A 14,754-nucleotide genomic window follows, 5' to 3' on the forward strand; every position below is an offset into this window, starting at 1 on the left:
AGTGTGGACCACCCAGGAAGGTCAGTCAAGGGCCTAGAAAATTTATATGTGGTGCCAATTAGATCCACAAGTCGAGAAATCGCTCCGCAAGAGAAGAAATCTCCAACTAGTTGTTAAGCTCAAAAACTGCTCTGAAAGCAAGAAACAGCCAATCCGGAAGCAATAACTTGTCGGAAAAGAGTCCAAATGAATTGGAAATATAGGAAAAGGAAAAGGAACACACCTGGAAGCCAATAATTTGATCCACAACAAAAAATGAACAACTACCAGAGAATTTTGGAAGTAACACAGAACACGAACAATTGAAAAAAAAAAAATTGGTTGATGCAAGATTGCTCAATGACTGGGGATGCTCCTGCATCAGACACCCCAAGTGGAAAAAGATGTTCCATGAGAGGAAAATCTTGAACATCGAAAAGGATTTGGAATATAGACCCCATGCTCATTTCCGATCCAAATGTCTTCTAAATCTGCAAAGTTCTTCTTCTTTACCCCTTCCAGTAACTCAGTTGAATTTCCCAACTTCTTTTCCTCTTCTCCCCTTTTTCTTTGATTCATACCTACACACTATCTCTTATTACCACTCTCTTTCCTCCGCAGATCTGATTTATTCCTTCCACCAGAACTCCTCTTATCCACTACCACATCTAACTTCACTGTCATCCGGTACCATCTTGCTAACAGACCCATCCACAAGATCCTTCTTCTAATCAATGCCATCATCCGTATAACCTTTGTATCCTTCTTCTCAACACTTCAAATCTTCACAAGACTCAAGTTCTTCACTTCCTTCTCTTTCTCCTTCAAAGAAGCCAAAGTAAACTTGTTTCCATCCTTCTCAATAGTGATTAGGTTTCTTGTACAATCATAGATATCTCCTCTATCATATTGTCAAGATCTACCCAGCAAAACATGATAAGCACTCATAGACACAACATCACACAAGACTTTATCTTTGAAAGACCCACTATTAAAATTCACCAAGCACTTCTCTCTCACCTCTACCACTTGATCATATTTTAACCAACTCACCTTGTAAGGACAAGGATGCTCAAGCCTCTTTAAACCAAGCTTCCCTACCATCTCCTCTGATACCAAATTTTCAGCACTTCCAATATCCACAATAACCTTACAACACTTACCTCCTGATTTGCATACAGTCTGGAAAAGATCCTTCCTTTGTGTAGATCTGGTTTCTTCTTTGCTTTGCTCCACCAAGACTCTTCTAAACATAAGGGATTCTCCCTACTTTGGTGCTATCATACTCTCATCTGCAGCTCCAGTATTTGGTTCCTCACGTGCTATGAAATTCCTTGCCATCCCTTTATTAGTCCTCAAGGAACACTCATAAGATGCGTTCCCGATTTCTCCACACTTGAAACATTTGCCCATGAATTCCATGTTGCTACTACCATTCCCTTTTCTTTGTGTCTTTTGATTAGGTTCTTTACTCCATTTAGATCTTGACTCATCTTCAGTAGTCGGCTTCTCCATACTACCACTCATCTACCCTCTATTCACTGCATATCTATCTCTTCCCTTAGGGTTATTATGTTGTCTTCTTTTCACTTTATCTTCGGCTTTCAAATAATATTGGTAACCCTTCTCCATTGTAGAAATATTCAGCATACTCATCTCATCTTGAATGTTAAATCCAAGTCCATTTATGTATCTAGCCACCTTCTCTCTATCCATCTCTCTATGTCCAAATCTGATCATCACCTTGTAGAATTCCTCAGTATACTCTTTCACACTCATGTTCCTCTGCTTCAAGTTCTGAAACTTCTTAAACAATTCCAACTCATAGTCTCCCAGAAAGAATTTAGCCTTCAATCTTGCAGCCATATGTCTCCACCAAGTGATTTTCATCTCACCATTCTCCACTCTATCTCTCTGCAACTCTTTCCACCATAAAGTAGCATGCCCTTTCAACTTAGTTTGTGCTAACCTAACCCTCTACAGATCTCTGATATCCTCAAACTCAAATTAGTCCCCCAATTCTCTAATCCAATCTATTAGGTCTTTTGGATTTAACGTACTTGAAAAGTTAGAAACCTCCACTTTGTGAACTTTACTCACTTGTGTCACCACTCTAAGGAATATTTCTTCCCTTTCATCTTTTGGTCCTTCAACCTCTTCCACCTCCAATTCCTCTCCAACCTCTTCATACTCATCCTCTGATTCTAGATTCCTCCGTAAACTAGCCAATGCATTTCGGATCTCATTCCTCATCTCATTTCTAAAATCCTCCATCATTTGCTCTACCCTTCGAGGGTTCATCCTTCTTGGCGGCATCTTCTCCTTTACTTCGATTCAACTTCCTCAGCTCGACGATATAACTACAAGTTTCAATTGCCTCTTCATCGGTGATCTATTGAACACACTTGCAACCTGCCTCAAATCAGCGATCTGTTCACCCAAAGGAATGCCTCAAGGTTCGCAACCAGCTCTGATACCAGTTCGTGCAGCAATAATCCGAAGGGTCCTCAAAGGGAACAATCCAGATCATGTAGTAAGAGTAACACAATGGAAGCAACAACAAAACATAGAGAAAATTTTGATTCAAACATCTGCAACATCATAGATTCACTATAAATCAGTCGGCAACATCCTGTTTACATACAAGCTAATAGGCCTAGAACAACTTACATTCCAAATTGCAATCCATCCGGACCCCCAAGAGGTATCCAAATTACATAACATGAATTCATATTCATACTATATTTCTCTACTCTCCAAAGGATCAATTACAACAATATAAATAGCATATGGAACACATCCAAGTTAGCCACAAAAGATAGCATTCTCCAAAGATAGGAAAATGAAATGTGTAAGATAGGTCAGACCCAAAGTGTGAAGATCACCTCCACCAGAGATAATAACGAAGTGCGGACCACCCAAGAAGGTTGGTTAAGGGCCTAGGAACATCGTACATGGTGCCAATTAGATCTACAAGTCGATAAATCTCTTTGCAAGAGAAGAAATCTCCAACTAGTCGTTAAGCTCAAAAATTGCTCTGGAACCAAGAAACAGCCAATCCGGAAGCAATAACTTGCTAGAAAAGAGTTCAAATGAACTCACAATCTAGAATAAGGAATAAGAACACACCTGGAATCCAAGAATCTGATCCACAACGGAAAATGAACTACCGGAGAATTCTGGAAGTAACACAGTAACTGCAACACAGAACAAGAATAACTAAAAAATAAATATATTTTTTTTGGTTAATGCAAGATTACTCAACAACCAGAGATGCTCCTACATCACATCATTAGGACTTACTTGAATCAGAGAGAGCATTTTTTTCATCTCATCGAGTTGCTTGAAATTTGAACTACTTTTGCAAACACTAACTCCAAACCAAGCCAACGCTAAGATCAAACCCAAAAATGCAACTAAAACAAAAATGCCTCCAACGAAAATTTAAAAAAAAAGATGCAAAATGATGCGAATTTCTCTTGTGCCCGAGATGCTCCTACATAACCTAATTGAGCTAAATATATACATATTCAACACTGTATTTTATATGAATTTGTATGGGATGATAGATAATTAAAATATATTATATTTAATAAATGTATCTTTTCATGCCTAGTGGAAAATTTGAAAGGGGTTGTAGAGATTTAGTCAACTCTATGTTTATCAAACTAGGTTCACGTAGAGACTTGAACCTACAATTACTTTGGTTTCATAAGAATTATGAGTTTTATGAAGTTATCACAATATGTATGTGCATACAACTTGAGAATTTATTGTTGATGAGTATTAAACTCGATGTTCTATGTTAATGAGACAAGTCTCTAAGGGATCTTTGGATGTTCAAGTTCAATTAATTGTATCAAGTTTAATTTGAGATCTTGATTTACTTGGATAGAAATACTTTAGGAAAAGTTTTATATGAACCTGAATGGGTTACCTTGTGCATACTATTAAAAGTATTATTAATCATTGGGAGACATTTAACAAAACCTTGTTAGAATATAAAATTATATTCTAGAATTTTGGTGGTTTGTTATTAATCAATAGAATTTGTGAGTTGCGACTTTATTTTGGAAATGGTATTGGTAAATAGTGATCTATTACATTATTGTCTTAAACCCTTTTATGATTTTTCTCTTATATTATTCTTTAGTCTATTTCTCTTTTAGGAGGAAGGTTACTTGTGTCGTTATCAAACCCTAAGTATAGGTGCCTATATTTATGTTCCTTGAAAGATTAGGACAGTAGAACTACATGTGAATTTGATCTCATTAGTATGTAGGTAGGCCTTGGGTGAGCGATTGTCTTGGAACCAAGTTAGTAGGAAAGAGGTTTAGGGAATTACTCCAGGGTTTGGAGTGTTTCTAAACTTGATATAAGGCGGCAATTTGCATACATAATCCTGAGCCTTCCTTCCCTCGGCTGAAAGGCCTTCTAGTTTCTCCACATTCCATCTCTTCACCAAGAATTCCATGATATCCGCATAGTCCCTTGCTGTGTATACCCCTAACCTCTGTGCAACAACTGAAAAGTGCTCAAACAAGTTAGCATCCTACCCATCATACATCAAATGGCCAGGCATAGTAATCTTCTTTTGCATCATGTCCTCAAAAGCTATGACCGTATCGTTAGGAACAATCTCAAACAACTTTTCAACTATTTTAGTATATGCAGTCTCCTGGCGCTTCTCATCTGCAGCAATAGTTCCACATATTTGAGCTAGTTTGAGATTACCATTATCTTTGGCGAATCTTGCAGTATTGCCATGTGACATGAACGTTGCCCTCTCCTGGAAAGATGTGTACAAAAAGCAAAGGAAGGGACTGTGACATGAACGTTGCCCTCTCCTGGAAAGATGTGTACAAAAAGCAAAGGAAGGGACTATTTTCTTTGCGGGGATTCTACAGAGAATCCAAGTCAAAATACATTACGTTAATATATCTATATTACCTCACTAAGCTCTCAAATAGGGTAAGTGCGGGGATTCTACAGAGACAAGAAACCAAGTCAAAATACATTACTTATATTACCTTCATTAAGGTTTCAAATAGGGTAAATGAAAAAATTAATCTTAAAAAAGATTAATTTTTACAGTTTTAAAATTTTTAAAAATTGTTGTTTAATTTTTGGATTCTATTGTATAGGCTTTTGTTTGCATCAATCTTTTAGACCACACTCAATGATGATGCCGATTACATTCAATGACTCATCTACAACTTTCTCATTCTGATATAGTTCGACTCAATGATCCGTCATCAGAATGAGAGAGTTGTAATAGCTCTTTGATCTATCACCAAGATAAGAGAACTCTAATGATGAATCACTGAATGTGATCCGAAACATTGATGCAAACAAAAACCTGCACAAAAGAACAAAAATTATAATCATATAAACTGTATTAATACAGCTTTTAATATCTAATTGCCACCAACATCAAATTCAACAATTACAATAGCTTTCAGTATATGTTTGCAAAGATCAGTGAATAATATTAGAATGATGATGAATGCTTACCATTCCTGATCCTATGAGGTACTGTATTGTGTTTTCAATCTGTCTCATGTCCACACGGCCATACAAAGAAAGATACTTATTGAGAAGATCACCGTGTCTGTTCTCTTCGGCTGTCCACATACGAGTCCACACAGCCCAGGATGTGGGACTGGCACCACTCTCATCCCGCAATCCATCTAAAGTGTTAAGCATAGTCTGATAAGTCGGCAATGCTTCCTCTGTAATCATATCTTCCACCAGACAAACTAAATAGTCATCTTACAGTTCAAGGGACCGCTCCCGTAACTCTTTAATGTCATGGATAAAGGCCTCAGAAGCTAGATATTTAGGGCTCACAATGCATTTCACAACAGATGCAGATGCCATTTCACAGAAAATATCACACCGAAAACAGCAAAAACCAGTACAAACAACTTTTCCATTAGAAGTAGTTATAGAATTAGTTTGGACTTCTAAATCATGCTTTCCTGACCACCATTTTTTCCTCACCACATTACTCCTCAATGTTGCATATCGTAAGAATTGCAATGGATTTCTATGCAAGTAGCACCATTAATTCTCAATAACAACAGAGTACATTACTGTTTGCATTTTTTGACAGTAAGTTTATACTTCTAAACTTAAAAGTGTTAAATACTCAGAATTGAATGACATTTTCTAAGCTTAATATGTTGCTTAATGAATGGGGTCACACTAAAAATACATTTTTAGATTTAAAAGTGTTAAACGTTCAAAATTAACTAACATCCTCTTAACTGAATATGCTGATTAATATGTATGATTTAAAACTGTACGCATTTCTCACCTGATTAGACATACACAATACATATGTTAGGAACCAACACTAAAAGGGTCAAGGCTTTTAGCTTTAGTGCCTCCATGATCAATTCTCACTCGTCAAAAACGCTTTGCATTATCACAGCTTCTTTGCGAGGTTATATTCTCTTATCATTTTTTCCATTTTTATTATTTTTCAGTTTTAAGTTGGTCTAGAGTAAAGATCTAAAACTTAAGATAAACTGACAGGCATTAAACAAATATATGTTGTGTCAATATCTAACGGAAACCAAGCACTATAACTGTAATTAAGTCACACGAGACTCCAACGAAGCTTTCGAAGAAATTCCTCTATACCATTTTACTGCTCAGCTTAATGCACAGAAGATTCCAATAAAAGTTTGAGTGTTTTTATATGAAAAAAATACGCAATACCAACGTATCCTCACAATCTTACACATATCATTGATACTATTAAATAATCAGTCATTATTTTAAGAGCTCTCTATTCTTTATATAAAATAGTATTTGATCAAAATATAAAATTTATAAATCATAATGGATTTTTAAACGATTTTTATTGGTTTGATTTTTTTAATTTGTTTTTTCAATACTATTTTACAGCAAAAAATCAACTGAAAAACAATTGTGTTATAGGAATTTGTGTTTTTACAATTATACTATTTTGAATGGAAAATAGTCATTTCCATAATTTTATACTCATAAGACAATTTAGGTCAATTGATATTTTTTAAGTTAAAAAACTTTTCCAAATTAATTTCTTGATTTCTAAGTCAACTTTAGATTTCTACATCAATTTTTTATTTCCAAGTAAACTCTTATATCAATATCATTTCATCATGATGACATTATTAGGTAGAAGAACATTTATCTAAAACATATTATTTAAAAGATTTACATTCTTGCTAATTGATATAACCATATTATACTATTCAAATATCTTATAGTTTTTGGAAACAAATGTAACACATTAAACTCACATTAAACTCACATTAGTTATAGAAAATAGTAAGAACTCATAAAGACTTAAAGTCCATTCACTTAATTAAAGGTTAATTTAAAATATATTATTTATAAAGTTTAGAGTTTAAAATCATAATCATATAATAATCTAATTATGAATACACAAACTTTCCATATAGTACCAACACATAATGTTTAGAATATCTTTCTCCACCCAATAAATAAAGATGAAATGCCTTTTCAAATTTTATAATAAATATCATTAATTGTCTATAGTCAACAAAGATCATTCTAAAGAACACAATCATAAATTGAACTTAAATCTAGATACATGTCAATAGAGTGTTACATAGTTTTCTACCGTGAAAGAGATTTTCATTCACGTTAACGCTAAAGTTTTGTCTTCTATCATATATCAACTCTAGTCAATTTCTAATGATTTTATTGCCACCACAAATTTTCATGGAATGAAGCACTTGTTCATGAACTTCACGTATGTGATAATGATTTTTACTTTTGTCAACTTCCTTGATAATCAAATACATCACATTAGAAAATTGAAGAATTGTTGACCCAAGACAAATAGAATTCTTAAAGTGGGTCTTACTCTATATCACAAGGATATGGCTTCAATAATAATAAGATCGCCTCCTAGAAATGGCCCCCCACGGACTGTCATGGTTGCAGGATTCTCACAAAATGAATTTGTTGAAAAGGCTTTAGAATTTTTTTAGCAAATGTCATTGGCAGACATAAGGTTAGTGTTGTCCTATCTCTAATTAGACTCTTCTCTAACACTGCAATGAACACACGCGTAACTTTCTTAGCGCCATCCCACACATGTCCTCTCCCATTAATGGATGGGTAGTGTACCAATGTGTAAATTTGTATATCATTGTACACTTACAAGGGTCGTGAGTTGCTCAAATGGCAAGGTGAGAGTGAGTGGGCGAGTTTGGTGTTGCATATGATGGCAAGGTGGAGATCATTCAAAAGTTGATTTCAACACATGGTATGGTGTGGAGAAAGAGGTCACCAACTTGCTTACACATATGTTTCTTCTTTCTTCCATAGATGATTGCTCCAATCTTTTATCATTTTATTCAAAATCTATTTTCAACACATGGTATGGTGCGGGGAAAGGGGTCACCAACTTTCTTACATGTATGTTTATTCTTTCTTCCACAGATGATTGCTCCAATCTTTTATCATTTTATTCAAAAGCTGATTTAAACACATGGTATGGTGTGGGGAAAGGAGTCACCAACTTTCTTACACATGTGTTTCTTCTTTCTTCCATAGATGATTTCTCCAATCTTTTATCATTTTATTTAAAAGATAATTTCAACACATGGCATGGTGTGAGGAAAGGGGTCACCAACTTGCTTACACATATGTTTCTTCTTTCTTCCATAGATGATTTCTCCAATCTTTTATCATTTTATTTATTTATGTAATGGAAGAGCACTTCTATGTTTCAATTACCATTTTTCATTGAACCTTTCAATTATTAACTTTACAGAAGCCAAAAAAATGATAACTAAAAGTCCATTAATAAAGTCCACATGTACCAATAGCTGCTCACTTTTTAGCTTTTTTTATCCACAATTGGTATATTTGTGCACAACTACTGGGGCATTTGTGCACAAATACTAGGTCATTTGTGCATAAGTATTGGAAATTTTAAGTGCATGGTTATTGGGGCATCTTTAAGTAGGTATTAGGAAACACTTTGAAATGTGTACTTTTTACCCTTGCATGCATCACAGATCCCACAGCATGCGGCGTTACTACCCAAAATGTAGAACAATAGCTATAAGAAGTTAAGTCACATAGAGAGACAACAAAAAAAAATGATCAAAATCCAATGTACTATTTAGGATCTATGGATGCACGAAGTTAGCTATATCAACTACTGGTACGCTTTCCCTATTTGTCAATAGGCTAATATATTAATATCATATATTTATTTCTCAATATATTTGTCCTTCGTTTATACATCAATGTGTATAGCTCTATAAGATTCCTCATAGATTGGTATTATATATTTAATATTATTCAATATCTCTTATCCACTTATTTGCATTATTATGATTGCATTTTATTTTTATTGTTGTCTCTTATATATGTTATTATCTCATATGCTCTAATATAAAATTATATCAAATATCAATAAGCAGTAGGAGTGATAGAGATTTTGTTATAATTTCTTCTTCAAAATTAGGTTAATATCTACAATTTTTCTCTTTACGTTTATCAATAATTCCCATCCTTATGCAAAATAAAAATACCTAGCACAAAGTATTCAACATAATCAACTCTCTTAAATCGGTCCTCTCAAACCATTTATGTAGTTTTCCACCTTCTTTAGGCCTTCATCATGATAAATTTCTTTGATTCTCAACTTGAAGTATTATTTAGTATAATCTATTGTAGTCATATCCTCTTGTCTCAAACTATACAACATCTTTAACAATTATATAAGTTAATTCACTAGGATGAACTTAAACATTAACTATTTTAGCAACATATCTCATTTATAATGTTAGGTGCACCCCTTTCCTGTTTATTTTTAACTCAATTTCTATCCACCCATTAGTACTTTGGACCTCATCTTAGTCATAAAATTTCATCCTATTAGAATTATCAATATTCGTACTCAAAGTGTTATTCTAAATTAATTATCTATACTATCAATTATTCAATATTTAAACTAACATTATATTTAAATCTCGAGGAGAAAATGATGAAGTTTTACATTATGGGGAGGTTGTTTGGCTTGTGCTAAGGTTGCATCTCCTTAGGAGATCCTTTGCACCCTTTTACTCATGTTTGGATCAGATATATGGGGTCATTTGAAGGTGTGTGGGGGGGAGCAGGTTGCATAATAGGGTGTGTGAGTTTTTTTCCAAGGCTTTGCATGACTCTTTTTAGCTTTATGTAGCTTGGAGGTTGTTCAAGTTGTCATCTTTAGCTTGTAAAATTCGATTCTTTTTTCTTAGGTGTTGTTTTTGAGGATTTTTCCGTCAATGGTGGGGTTTTGGTCCAAGCCTAGTGTGTAGAGATTTCTGATTTTTTCTTTTTCTTTCATTGGGTTGCATGGCTATGCATGGAGGTGCCATGATGAATAAGATCTCTCCTTTTAAAGATGTGATGTTAGGGGGTCCTTCCTCCCCTATCATGCAATTAAATTCTAGTGTTGGGATGCATAATGTTAGTGCCAAGGGGAATGCTTCTCAAAATAGTGGTTATTGACCCTCAAAGGTGAATGAATACCTTGCTAGGAGTGATCATAGGCTTGTGCTTGTGATTCAACCAAATACTATAGAGAAAGATGCTAATTAATTTCCCTATCACACCTTTATTTGTAAGTTCATCGGTATTCATGTTTCACTTCTTTTTCTTTAATCATGGGCTCATTGCACTTGGAAACCAAAGGGGGAAATGGAGGTTATGATGCTTGCTAAAAGTTATTTTCAAGTTGTTTTTTCATGCATTTCGGATAGAAACAAAGCCTTTGAAGGGGGGACATATTTTTGCAATCAAGTTGGGCTTTTCATTAAGTCATGGCATGTTGGTTTCAACCCTACGGAATAGCTTCCTTCAAGAGTTTGTGTTTGGGTGCAACTCCTATGGTTCCCACTAGAATTTTGGACCTACGTGATATTTTACATTTGATTGCATTGCTACTTGGAAAACCAGTAAGTTCGTCACAACAAACTATGGATAAAAAGGTAATTAATTATGCTTATGTTTGTATTGAAATTGATTAAAGTAAGCCATTATCAAATTCTATGAAAATTCAATTAGGATCCACCTCATGGATCCAACATATTGATTTTGAAACCCTTCATTTTCATTGTCAAATCTATCATGAATATGGTCATTTACAACAAACGTGTCCTAAATATAATTGTGCAGGGCCTACAAGTAATGGGCCTTCCCATCCACCACCTAAACAAAATAAAGACAAAGCTCCTATGATGGAAGATAAAGAGAGTTGTATCCCAGTCAAAGCCTAAAACAAGGGAAGAGGAAAGAAGAGAAATTTGAAGGATAGACATATTGATGAGATGTTTAGTAGATTTGATGCACTAGAATCTCTAGACTAAGTAAATGAGGTTCTTATAGGGATGCCTATTAGTATCAAATCAATAGGTATATAACAAACAATGTCTGAGAAGGACAATATTCTTCTTGTTGATTCATAGGTTGGAGGGCTAGATGCTCATATGGATATAGATATATTCCCCTTGTTGACATTAGGAGAGTCAGAAACAAGTGCGAGCAAAGAGGTGAAAGATTGTCCAGATAGAGTTACCTCAGTGGCCAATCTCAAGAAAGCCCCTCATAAGGCTAGTAAAAGTAAGGGAACCCTAATTTCATTGGGTTTACAAGAAAAAAATTATCAGAAAGGGGGCTCTTGAGAAGCTTCCTAAAGTGGGGAGGAAGAAATATCAAGAAAAAATAAAACTAATTGGAAAGACATTGGTTGAGTCTAGCTCAATGAAAACCATTGATTCCCATTTCTCTCCATCCCAAAAATGATAGTTCTCTCATTGAATATAATGGATATGAATAGCATCCCTAAACAAAAGGCTATTCAAGATTTGATTCGTTATCGTTCTCTATACTTTATCTTTATCTAGGAGACTAAGTTATTTGTTGAAGGTATGTTGAGCTTGAAGTCCAAGATCTGGGATAGAGGCCAATGTCAATGCATTGAGGCACAAGGAAATTTAGGTGGAGTGGCTTGTCTTTAAGATACAAGAAAATTAACTCCTTTGTGGTGGATTTCTAGCAAATCTTCATTGACTATGGTTGCCTCAAGTTTGGAATCTAGTAAAGTTAATCTCCTCACTAATATATATTCTCTTACTAATATCCCATGGATATCTCTTCTTTGGTCTCATATTAGGATGGTTAGATCCCTTTCCCCTCACTTGCCTTGAATTATTGCAAGGTAATTCAATATTATTTTAAATATGAATGAAAAGTGGGGAGGTATTGTCATTCTTGACCCCTCTTCTATGCTCGAAAGGATAATATAGAACTTTTGAAATTCATTGACATAAAACCATCTAATGGTACGTTCACTTGAAATAATAGAAGGTGGGGCATTGATGCTATCTCTGAGAAGTTAGATAGATTCTTGGTGTCTAATTTTTGGGTCGAAGATAGTTGGACTACCATCTTTGAGATTCTTGATTAGAAAGGCTCAGATCATTTGCCAATTGAACTTCCAACTACTTTCTTTAGAACCTCTAAATATCCTTCTTTCAAATTATAACTTATGTGGCTTCAAATTTCTTCTCTACAGGAGTTTATAGCTAATTGGAGGTCCAAAGGAGACCCTACATATGGGACATATATATGTTTTCCTTTACTAAGAGTCTTCAATATGTTAAGTATAGGCTGAAAAGATGGAATAGACAATGTTTTCAAGGCTAAAGTAGATGCAAATTCTTTTCTAGATGTTATCACTCATTAGATCTAGGATTAGGCATTAATAGAGGAATCCTTCTTATTAGAAGTAGCAGCGGTGAAAGATTTGGAGGAATGTGAGTTGCATGAAGAAATATTCTAGAAGTAGTTGTCTCGTATTGACTAGTTACAATAACGGATTAGAAACACTTTATTTTTCCAAACTTTTGTTAGGGATGGGAGGTAAGAGAACCTCACTACCTCTCTCAGGTCATCTGAAGGGAATAATCTCTCTTCTTTTAGGATGATTTTGAGAGAGATCAATCAATTCTATTCCACTCCATTTATTGAGAATACCCTTGTCTTGGGAGGAAGAGGATCTTATTCTGGAATGAATACCCTATTTGGTTTCCCATGAGATGAATGATGCTTTAAACAAATGGGTAAAAGCACAATATTGTGTCACACTTTTATAAAGGAACCGGTCAACACAACTAAAACTGTTTAACTTCGACTGCATAAAAGTGACATTTCTAAATTGAATTTTGAAATGATGTAAACTGATCAAATGTAGAAATATGAATGAAATTTATGTATGTTATTTTTTTTTAAAATACGAAAAAAACTGGTATTTTTTTTCATAAATTCAAAGACAGATTTTTCATTACTGAAAAATGCTGAAACTCAGGGGTTCTAGTTGGCGTCACCAAAAAAAATGAAAACGGACTTATTTTTTTTTGTTTCATATATATGCAGTGTTAAAAAAAAAAAAAAATGATGTATATTTTTCTCATTATAATATTGTGAAGTCCAACATAGCTAAATTTGAAAGTTTTCATTTGGCGTCACCTTTTGATTACTAAATTTATCATTAACCAAAAAAAAAAACCTTTTCAAAAATATTCTCTCATCTAGTGAAAAAAAAAAAAAATTAATTTCTAATCAGCCTCTTTTTAACTTTAAAAAGCTACTCGCAATGTTTAATAAATAAAAATTTAAAAATTAATCAAAATACTAAAAAAACAATATGTCTAGATTCGTGACTTTGAGCTCTACAAAAGGGTATTTTTCAATTTTTGTAAACAAATATTCTGCTCAAAGAAAAATTGAGCAAAATAGAAAATTTTCGGAAATACAGAGTTTTTCACCTTTTTGTGCCACAACACATGACACATAGGCTAGTCCGATCGAACTCAGTCCAGCTGCACTAGCCTTATTTCAAACTATAGAAAAAAAAATTGAATTTTTTTTAATGGACTCATCTGAACTAAGGGAGTTCGGCCAAACTGAGTCCGATCGGACTCCCGGCACCATTTTGGCATCATGTGGTGACACGTGGCCTGGGGGTAGTCTGGTCGAACTCAGTTTGGCCGAACTAACCTCAGTTGGCCCAAAGAGTGACACAACTCTATGCTTATACCCAAACCCATTACTCTAGATGAATTAGAAAGGATTGAGTTTTAGATGAAAAAAGGGAAATCCTCTAGACTAAATGGTTTTCCAATTGAGTTTTATTGGGAGTTTTAGGAAATTATCAAATTGGACCTTCTAAAGGTGGTTGTGGAATTATAGAGAAATAAATAGATGTTGAAAGCCATGAATGCTATGTTCCTTTCCCTTATCACCAAAAGAGAGGGAGTTGACTCTTTGTACCTCTTCAAACCTATAGCCCTACGTAATGTGGTTTATAAAATAATTACTAAGTTGATAGCTGAGAGACTCAAGTTGTGGCTTAGAGATCTGATTTCAGAGGAGCGAGGGGGTTTTGTTGCTGGTAGACAAATTCTGGATGGGGTTGTGTTTGCAACTAAGGTTATTTACTCCATGGAAACCTCCAAAGAGAAGGTTATGTTTATTAATCTTGACATTTCAAAAGCTTATGATTGGGTAAACTAGAATTTCCACATAAGGTTCTAGTGGCTTGTAGGTTTAGTAGTGAGTGAATCAAATAGGTTGTGAGTTATGTGACCTCTTCCTCTTTCTCTATTCTCATTCATAGTGCACCCTCTGAGCTCTTTGGTGTTTCTAAGGGATTTTGCCAAAGGGATCCCCTTTTGCCTTATTTATATTGTGTAT

The 14,754-nt window shown here is 34.5% G+C and overlaps 1 pseudogene; it reads right to left on the reverse strand.

The window, feature by feature from the left end:
- Positions 1–1,986: 1,986 nt before the first annotated feature.
- Positions 1,987–5,767, reverse strand: LOC131858490 (stearoyl-[acyl-carrier-protein] 9-desaturase, chloroplastic-like; annotated as a pseudogene).
- Between the last annotated feature and the right edge of the window lie 8,987 nt (positions 5,768–14,754).

Source organism: Cryptomeria japonica, chromosome 9 (assembly GCF_030272615.1).
Source record: "Cryptomeria japonica chromosome 9, Sugi_1.0, whole genome shotgun sequence".
NCBI classification, from domain to species: domain Eukaryota; kingdom Viridiplantae; phylum Streptophyta; class Pinopsida; order Cupressales; family Cupressaceae; genus Cryptomeria; species Cryptomeria japonica.